Source organism: Lathyrus oleraceus, chromosome 1 (genome assembly GCF_024323335.1).
Source record: "Lathyrus oleraceus cultivar Zhongwan6 chromosome 1, CAAS_Psat_ZW6_1.0, whole genome shotgun sequence".
Lineage (NCBI taxonomy): Eukaryota > Viridiplantae > Streptophyta > Magnoliopsida > Fabales > Fabaceae > Lathyrus > Lathyrus oleraceus.
Window position 1 is genome coordinate 340,194,026 of NC_066579.1, and position 9,903 is coordinate 340,203,928.

The window sequence follows — 9,903 nt, forward strand, 5'->3', positions numbered from 1 at the left end:
CGGGTAAACCGATGATGACTAGTCAAAACGTAGGCCGATCGTCACTCATCCCTCGTGTTCTCTCCTGTGAAGTGATTAATCCCTAAAATGGGCATGCAATCTCTATGGAAAAGCCATTATTCCAATTGGAGTAAATTTCCACCCTCTGATGATCCATTTCGCCCTTCCGTATAGCCAGAAAGGTATGGAATCTTATGGATGACTTGAAGTAGTTCTTCCACCCCCTCTTCTTTCACCTATCCCTTAACTCCCAAGGGGATTCCTTACAACTATACAATCACGATTAATCGCTCAGAGGGAATAGAAGCAAGCATATTGCATTCAGTCGGTAATGAATCAATACGCAGGGAAACATTCTTCCATGGGAATGGCAAGTCTCGGACAAGCTCATATTGGTTGGGTATGCTCTTTCCATAGGCAACTTTCCAGAAGGTCTTCAAGGTGGATATGCTCTTCTTCGATGGTATTTATGAGAAGAAGATTCATAATTAACCATAATTTTTGACATTAGCTGTCCTCAAAAATATATTTATAGCGAGCAGCACTACTAAAAATGATCGGGGGCTTCAACCAGATTTCGCCCTATGCATCGAGAATTGGATCAAGATCAACTGATTTTTAATTAAGCTTTTGGATTTGGCTCTCAAACTTACTATTGAAAAGGAAGGGATGTTGGGCGAGGTGATGTCTCTCTTTCAAGATATGCATCTCGAACCAGGTCTCCAACCGGAAATGTGGGGCCACTCTTTCTGACATAGGAACTTACTCAAAATCGAAAGTTCGCCTAAGGGAGAGAGAAGACTATAAACAATAAATCTAGGAGGTTTGAAGATGCTTGGTAAGGGAGAGAGAAGACTATAAACAATGGATTCAGTTTCTAATGCTAGGTAAAACCTCTTCGCTTTGCTCGAGGTATATGCTCTAATGTGGGGCCACTCTTTCTAAATGCTTTGTTATACTCAATGGTAGATCCAGCCATGACTATCAAAGCCATTGGACATCAATGGTATCGAACTTATGAGTATTCAGACTATAACAATTCCGATGAACAGTCACTCACTTTTGACAGTTATACGATTCCAGAAGATGATCTAGAATTGGGTCAATCACGTTTATTAGAAGTGAACAATAGAGTGGTTGTACCAGCCAAAACTTATCTACGTATTATTGTAACACCTGTTGATGTACCACATAGTTGGGTTGTACCTTCCTTAGGTGTCAAATGTGATGTTGTACCTGGTCGTTTAAATCAGATCTCTATTTCGGTACAACGAGAAGGGGTTTACTATGGTCAGTGCAGTGAGATTTGTGGAACTAATCATGCCTTTACGCCTATCATCATAGAAGCTATTCCTAGTAAAGATTATGGTTCTCAGGTATCCAATCAATTAATCCCATAAACAGGGGAAACTTAAGCGAAAATGAAAGAGTAGGGTGAGGTATAAGGGGGAAGCCACTAAATGGAAGGCTTCGCTCGCTCTAACGCTCGTTTAGTAAACAACGAGTGGAGTGAAGCCTCTTAGGCTGTCTACCTTTGATTCAAGAGTCTCACCTTGGCGATCTACTAAGAAGGTCGTATCTATGTGTAACGGGAAATTCATGATCATCAAGTTATTGACAAGCTAGAGATCAATTAACAAGAGTCGTCACCGCACTTTTATTGTTTCCAAGGGAAAAGAGAAAAAGTACGAACAAAACCCAAAGAGTAAGAAGTTTTCAAATAAAAACTAATAAAATATCAGAGATCACACGTAAGGGGGTTGGTTACACAGAGGGAAGGTGTTAGCACCCAAAGTGTCCTAGGTACTCCTAGGGAGCCCTTTTTGTGTGCATATGTATTTTGTACAAAGTAATGTTTACAAACAAATAGAATGGGGGGATGAGAAAAGAATTCATTAATTATATTTTTGTGTTTGACAAGACCTTCGGTCTTGTGCCTACGTACCAACATAAAAATGAGGGATCAAAACCTCGTAGTTCGGGGTATAAAATTCAAAATGAGTGTGTTGATTTTAACAAAATTTAAGTTTGAAAGGCACAAAGTCCTAAAAATGGTTTGAATGAGTTATTTCTTTTTGGATTTTTGAAAATTTAAGTCAAGTATAGTTAAGTTTATTTACAAGTTTGATTTAAGAAAAGAAGTTTGAAAATGCAATGGCATAAGGCCAAAGTTTCTATCTTTTTGTAAAAGTGGTCAAAGTTTTAGAACAAAAGTAGTTAACACAAAGAAGATTTTTAAAAAATGGAGGGAGATATTTTGAAATTAAAGAAATGGGGAGAAGATGAAGAGACTACCCTATGTACAAAAATTAAAAGTTTAGAGTTGAAAATATCTGACCAAATGGGTAGCAATCCAATAGACAAGTATGTCAATAGAAACCCAGAATTCCCTTGGACTTTTAGAATCAAACAACACACATATGCACAATTATATTATCTTGAAGAGCAAGGCATTAAATAAAGATGGCCACATCCAAGCTTATCCATTCCATGGTCTTCTCCAAAATAGCCCATGTAACATATGAATTCCACAAGTCACAGGTTCAAAATAACAGCTTCACAATGATCATGTTGCAGATGAACTTAGAGAGATCTTGAATGATGTATCAGATGAAGTTTCAAATTGCAAGCACTTGGTTCTTCAACAAGTTGGCATTGGCCAAGTCCATTAGCTTAGGTAGGATGCCTAGATTCTAAGTCCATTTGTCCAAGATCAAACCAACAGTCCACTCAAAAGATTTTTTAGGGTTTTTCTTATTATTATGTGCATTAATGGTCAAAGACCACACAAACAAGCAAAGTATACACAAACAAAATATATCACACAATATGGTCCAAATGGACAAAGTGAAAATTGCATTAACATAAACAATTAGAATGATATGAATAATGGCAAATGAAATAGAGTGCTAAAAGTAAATTGCATTAAAGTAAAAGCTTGAAATTAAAAGTAAATAGTTAGTAAGTTAGAAGTTAGTATTGTTTTGTTTTTCATTTCAAGACATTCTTTGGAGAACACTCAACCTACTTATCACAAGCATGGATCCTTGAACCAAAACATCTTCCAAAGGAAGGAAAGAAGGCCAAGTTTCCACACAATACCATGAAAGAGAGGAGACTTACAATCTCACTAACTAGAATGCTTATGCCTTTTATGTCACAAATTTAGCGCTATGTTAAGCAATCGTAATTGGACTTATGTAGAAGTCACAATTATTTGAGGTCGGGCAATAGAATTTTGGTGTTAATGCATGTTAGAGACATAGTATAATGGACTATGCTCATGAAACATACCACACACAAAAAATATGCAAAAGGTGTGGCCTAATCTCATCCATACTCATGTCAATTTTTCAATCAACTAGCATTAGGACTTTGAGATGTCATAGGCCAAATGGAATGAATGAAAAAAGAAGAGGAATGAGATGAAGTGGGAGGGGAAGGAATGAAATCACAAATTGGTCAAAGGAGGACTTTTACCAAATTAATATCATTCATTCATTTTGGGAGATGGAATGTACATTCCATCAATTCCCTAAATTCAATGATATTAACTTGACAAAGTCAAATCAACCTTGACCAAGGCCCAACAACAATAAGCAAACTCAAACAAGTCAATACAAGTGGTCAACAAAAAATAATTGGCATTTATTCAATTAAAAGTAATAAAATAGTGCATTCAAATCAAATATGGTTTGTCCAATTCCTAAAATCTCATCAAAACACCAAAGAAATGGCCATGAGATTTATCATAGGCCAAACAAGGTCAAAGGACCTTGGAGAAAAAATTTCATAATTTTTGGACATTTAAAAATATTTTTAAACAATTAAAAACAAATGCAAAATCAATTAATTCATGAAAAATATTAATAATGATCCAAAAAATAATTTTAATTCAAAATATGAAAGAGAAAAATATTTGATTTTTTTTGGTGAAAGTCCCATATTTTTTGGATCAATATTGAATTTAATATGAATTATTGAAAATAATGCAATTAAAATGAAAATTCAGAAAATCAAAATTACGTGGACCATCAGACCTCCCTCATTAATTGAGGTGGCAGATCAGATGGTCCTAAGCGCGCGTTCCACATGGACTAAAGTCAACAGCGCTGCACAATTGGTATTTAAAACTAATGATCAAGATTAAAACGTAATGGATGGATCCTGTGGTTTAGAGCCTTGCCAACTCATCGCCGGAGCCAGAGCTCCGGTCATCTTCTCCGGTGGACCTCACCGAACTAGTCTAGCATGAACCGTCACCAAAAAGAAAAACAAGGACATGATCTTAAAGAAAAAATGGCACTGAGCTCGAATTTGACCTCTATTCACTCCAATTCCAAGTATATTGAGAGATATATGGAATTTAAATTTGAGGTACATGAACTAAGTTGCTTCGATTTGGCCTCAAAGCAACTCAATCTTCTTGCCTACATTGGTAGGACTTCAGACAACCAAAGAATCAATAGAATTGAGCAAGAATTTAAGAGAATCGAAGAGTTCAAAATTTCTGGAAAATACCTTCAATGTAGGTCTGGATTCGATGGATCTTGATCTTGCTTGTGCTTGGTCTCACTCCACTTGCTTGCAGGAGAAGGATTGAAAGGTTAAAAAGCTATGGATTCCTGGAGAATTGAATTCCAAAATAGTGGAGATTCAAGCTCAAATTCAAGAGAATTTTCCAGGCTTATCCTTTGAGAAGTGAGGGTTTGAAATGGGGGATCAAAGTTGGCGCCAATGTGTATCCAATTCTGAGTAATTGAAGCTCTATTTATAGCTGAAGTGGTTGATAATTGCACACTCATATTCACTTTCCAAATTTGGCAAATGGTGATGGATAGGCCCATGAAATGATTGTTTGAGGTCCATGATTAAATATCAGATGCTCTGAAGTAAGCTTGGATTGCAAGGCAAATGCACATTGATGTTTGAAGTTTGATCCTTGCCAAGTGATGTCACCCTGTTTAAGCCATGTGCAGCCTATGCATTTCTTGTCCAAAATGAATGAATTTGAGATCTTTAGGAAGGTGAGATCAAGAGGAACAACTTTCATGTTCAACACTTTTTCATTTGGAGCTTGGAACTTGGAGAAATTTGAGGTGGAAGTTTGGGAATTTTTGACATATCAAATTTTTTCTAAGTGTCAAGCCATATGTCTCAATATTCCACCTTGCTTAACTTTTTATATGAGCTTCAAATGAGAAAAGTGTCTTCATAAAAGTTGTATCTCTCTAAAATACCTTCAAAATGGTCACCAATTTCATATCATTTGGATTTGAAATGATAGAGTTATGCATTTTTGAAGTTTGGAAAAATCACTTGATCAATGGTATAGGTCAAAAGTGACCTATAATGTAACCTCATATCACATGCTCAAAAAAGTTGAATCAGCTCCCACTCCAAACATAAAAGTTTAAGTAGACACATTTAATTTAATTGTGCAACTTGGAAATATTTCATCTCATAAAAATTGAGCAAGTTATGGCCTTCGGAAATTGACTTTCAGATTAGGGTTTAGACAAAATGACCTATAATGTTTCAACATAGAAAATGATTTTAAAAGAAAAACTAGCTCTAGGTATCAACATGAAAGTTGTTTGTAATTTCATTTAGAGAAAGTTTGCTCTTGGAATCATTTTCATATGATGAAAAGTCTAGGAGATAGGGTCTAGGGAGACCTAGTTTTGATCAGATGAATCCATCTGGCCAACCACCATCAACCAACTTGCTAACTTCCAATTCTCTTGACTTTCTTGGCTCATGGTAGCTCATATATGCATAAGATGATTAATTTTGAAGTTTCCCTTGAGAATTTTGATCAATTGGTGAGATAGCTTGTTGGAGAAGTTACTCAAGATACCCAGTCAAACTAGGGTTTCCAAGGCAAATCACCCTCAAACTCTTGAAGAAAACTTGATCAATATAACATGTAGAGATCATTGGGACTCATATATGATGTTCATAATCATTCTTGAATCAATTATTGGTTACTCTTTATTCATGAGGGTCTCAAACCCTAGATGTGATCTTGATGAATCAATGAGATCATGCCCTACCTACAAAAGAGTTAGACAAATACAAAGACATATTTTTGGTATTTTAGTTAGTAAAATGATAATATACAAGTAGGATATAATCACAAAATGCTTGGTGATCTCTCCCAAAACAAACCCAATGAAGAAGGGGTAAGGAGGATGCCAAGGTATGATCCCAATGCTTATGCTTATGATGGAATTACATAAGGGATATTAGGGTCAAAATTGGGGTCTTACACCATGGTCTCGACTCGCTCATACCCGGCCCACCTCTCTGAGGGGGACTTCCTTGCTATACCACCATCCTATTAGCTTAGCTGGTAGTTAATCTATTTACTAGTCTGATGCACACTTGGAAGGCTCTCCTTTATCTTACCAGTCGTGCAACACAATACACGCGTTTAGGTCATAATTCTTATCTCAGGATGATAATTGGGCTTATAATGCCTTTGTTTTATGGACCTCGGGACCTTTAATTTCCAACTTCGGCCTATCATCTTATGTTTTTAGTTTTAAAAAAAGAAAAGATTCGCGCCCTATAGTGCATCCACGTCTTAGCATTAACGGATGAGGCCTACTATGACAAGGGATAGATAGGCACTACCTCTAACAAGGTAGTCCTATGGCGATATAATGCCTTCTGGATACGACTCAAGAATAAACCATTATCTATCTTCCTAGTCCCTTTGTCTGAGCACAGGTGACTCTCTTAGTGTTAATACTTGTTCAGTTAAGATGTACATAGTCTTTAGGGTACGATCATTACGTAGCAATATATCTTCCCCACTGGGCGCGTATGGTAAGATGAGATACATCCTCTGGGCCTAAGTCGATCCTTACTTTCTTCGATCTGGATTCAGAGGCTTCATCTAAGTAGAGTGAAAGATGATCTTTCCCTCCTCTTACTCTTTGTTACAGCTATTTCCTCGTCCGGGAAGCAATCCTTTTGCTTTTTATTTTAATTATATTTAATTTAACCAAGTTAAATGTTAGCAATATATATTAGTATACATTTTTATGTTTCGATGCAAAGTAGTTTTTTTGGTTGGTTAATTGGTCACTTCCTGAAATGGCTTGGATTTGCATTTGATCGGTCACCATTTTCACTATATTTTCGTTGCTTATTCGACAAGAAACCAAGAACTTTGAGACACTGTGTACACATTATGGTACCTTTAAAGTTAATTTTCATTCCCGTAAGTTATTTAAGCAATTTTATTAATTGTCAGTTTTATTTTGTCTTTTCGTGATTTTACGCGTCGGTTGTCGTGTTTATGCCCTCCAGGTCCACAAAGATGATCCAATGGACTCAATGCGATAAAATGGAAAGTTTTGGCGTTCAAAATAAGAAGATTTTCTAGTTCAGGAGGCCTGACACGGCCACCCGTGTCACCTGACACGGCCACCCGTGTCACCTGACACGGGCCGTGTCATGAGGAAGGCCAAGAAAGTACAAAAAAAGCCTAAAACAGTGGTTTGACACGGTCGTCCGTGTCAGCCTGACACGACCGCCCGTGTCAGGTCACCTGGGGTGTGTCAGCAAGGAAATAACAAGGCAGTGGTCTGACACGACCGCCCGTGTCAGCTGACACGGCCAGTGTCAGCCTAAAACTCTAATTTTCCAATTTTCGGGTTTTTTCATTGGGCTTGAGCTGCATGGATATTTTGGAGATTTCCATCTTTTGCCAAGGGATTTTCACTATATAAGGAGAGTTTCTACAAGAGCAAAGTTCATCTTGGAAGGAGACGAACACAGTATTGTCAAACAAGCAAGGATTATAGAGATCAAGGAATTCAGAGAGCAGAAGGTTTTCATGAGCGGAAGCGATTGAAGATCTACGTCATCCAATTACTTGTAATGTGTATTTTTTATCTTGAATTTGTTTTGAACAATATGAGTAGCTAAACCCCCCAATGCTAGGGGGTGTCCTTGATTTAGAATTGTAACGAAATTGAGTTTACATTTGCATTTATAATATTATTTTTACGGTAACCTTTTGATGTGTTTATTGCTTTCTCTTTCGAACCAATCGAGATTGATTTGTGGTTATCAATTAGGCTGGACCGCCATTGATAAGGTTTTCATAAGGTTACTCTACAGTAGATATCACCTAGGACTAGGGATACCCTGTATGAACCAGAGTATTCATGATATTATACAGCTTAACTTCACCGTAATTGCCTATGGACATAAAAATTAAGGTAGATTAATTAAAGGTTTTCTCACCAAGAACTTGGGAGAAAATATCCTTGAGAACTGGTAGTAATTGATATTTGTTGATGCAATAGTAACTCAGAGTTGTTACAGGGATAAATCATACACCTTCCCTGGCATTGTTCCTTTTTCCCTGTAAACCCTTATTTTCATTCTTATTTGCTTTTACCTTTATTCTTATATTTTTACACATAACAATGAAATTAATACTTTTTGTTTAATTGAATGATAATTTAAACTCAATATTGACTTGCAGTCCTTGAGATCGACATTCAGGGAATTTCCTCATTATTACTATAAAAGGCAAAATAGTACACTTGCTATTTTCCCGAACCAAGTTTTTGGCGCCGTTGCCGGGGACTGCCAAAATATAGAGTTTAATTTTAAGTTCAATTAAAATTTTGTTGCTCTGCAAAAAAATTATTTTTGTGTCATTTATATATTTTCATTCACTAATATGTGTATGCGAGGAGAGCCCTCAGCAAAATTTCTTTTTGATGCAGAAATTGAGAGAACCCTTCACCAAAGACGTAAAAACGCTAGATTGGATTCCAAAGGAGTTCCCTCTTATCACTCATATTCAGAAAAAGAAACTTTGGCTGAAATTCATCCAGTTCCACCGCCTCCACCTCAGGAAAGACTCCTAGGTGACTATGGAAGGGCAAATGCATCGGGTGGTAGATTGACCATTGTCAACCAACTAGTGAATGTGACGAACTTTCAACTGCATCCCAGCATAATCAAGCAACTTGAGAGAAAATCTTTCACCGGAAAGGTTAATGAAGATGCCAACAAGCACCTGCAGAGATTCCTGACCTTGAGTACTACTTTGAAAATTGATGGTCACACCGATGAAGCAAAGAAGTTAAGAATGTTCCCGTTCACTTTATCTGAAGAGGCGGAAGATTGGTTCTACTCTCTTCCAGCTGGCAGTATTACCTCATGGGAAGAGATGAAAACAACTTTCTTAAATGAGTATTTTCCCGCATCAGTATTTCTGAGAAAAAGGTATGAAATCTTGAACTTCAAACAGAAAGATGGTGAGTCTTTGGGAGATACCTACAAAAGATTCAAAAGGGTCCTGGTAACATGCCCAACTCATAATATGGATCAGACTGAACAAATGCAGATGTTTATGAATGAGCTAAAAATAAAGACAAAACAGTTAATTGATACAGCAGCCGGTGGATCAACAAATTTCTCAACAGCCACCGATATTAAAAGGATCATTGAAGCGATAGCCGCAAATGAGCATTTGGAATTATATGATAGGTGTACAAGCAAACCTAAAGGAATCATTGACCTGCAAGTATAAGCAAATAAAATCCGTTTGGAAGATACAATCGCTGCTGAAGTGGAGAAGAAATTGAAAGCAATAAATATAAGTACTCAACAGGTAGCTCAAATTCAACTTGCTCAGACCATCACTTGTGAAATCTGTAATGGACCTCACCACACTGTGTATTACTTAGCAACCCCTCAACAAATTGAAGAGATAAAATTCTTACAGCAGAATAACCCCTACTCTGACACTTACAATCCAGGTTGGAAGAATCATCCAAACTTCTCCTGGAAAGATCAGAAAGGGAATGTTCCACAACATGGTCAAGGTCAATATCAGACTCAATATCAAAAACAACAGCAACAACAGGC

General features: G+C 36.9%; 1 pseudogene; it reads left to right on the top strand.

Annotated features, from left to right (window-relative positions):
• Positions 1-331: 331 nt before the first annotated feature.
• LOC127105683 (cytochrome c oxidase subunit 2-like) lies at positions 332-1,415 on the top strand (annotated as a pseudogene).
• Positions 1,416-9,903: the final 8,488 nt, after the last annotated feature.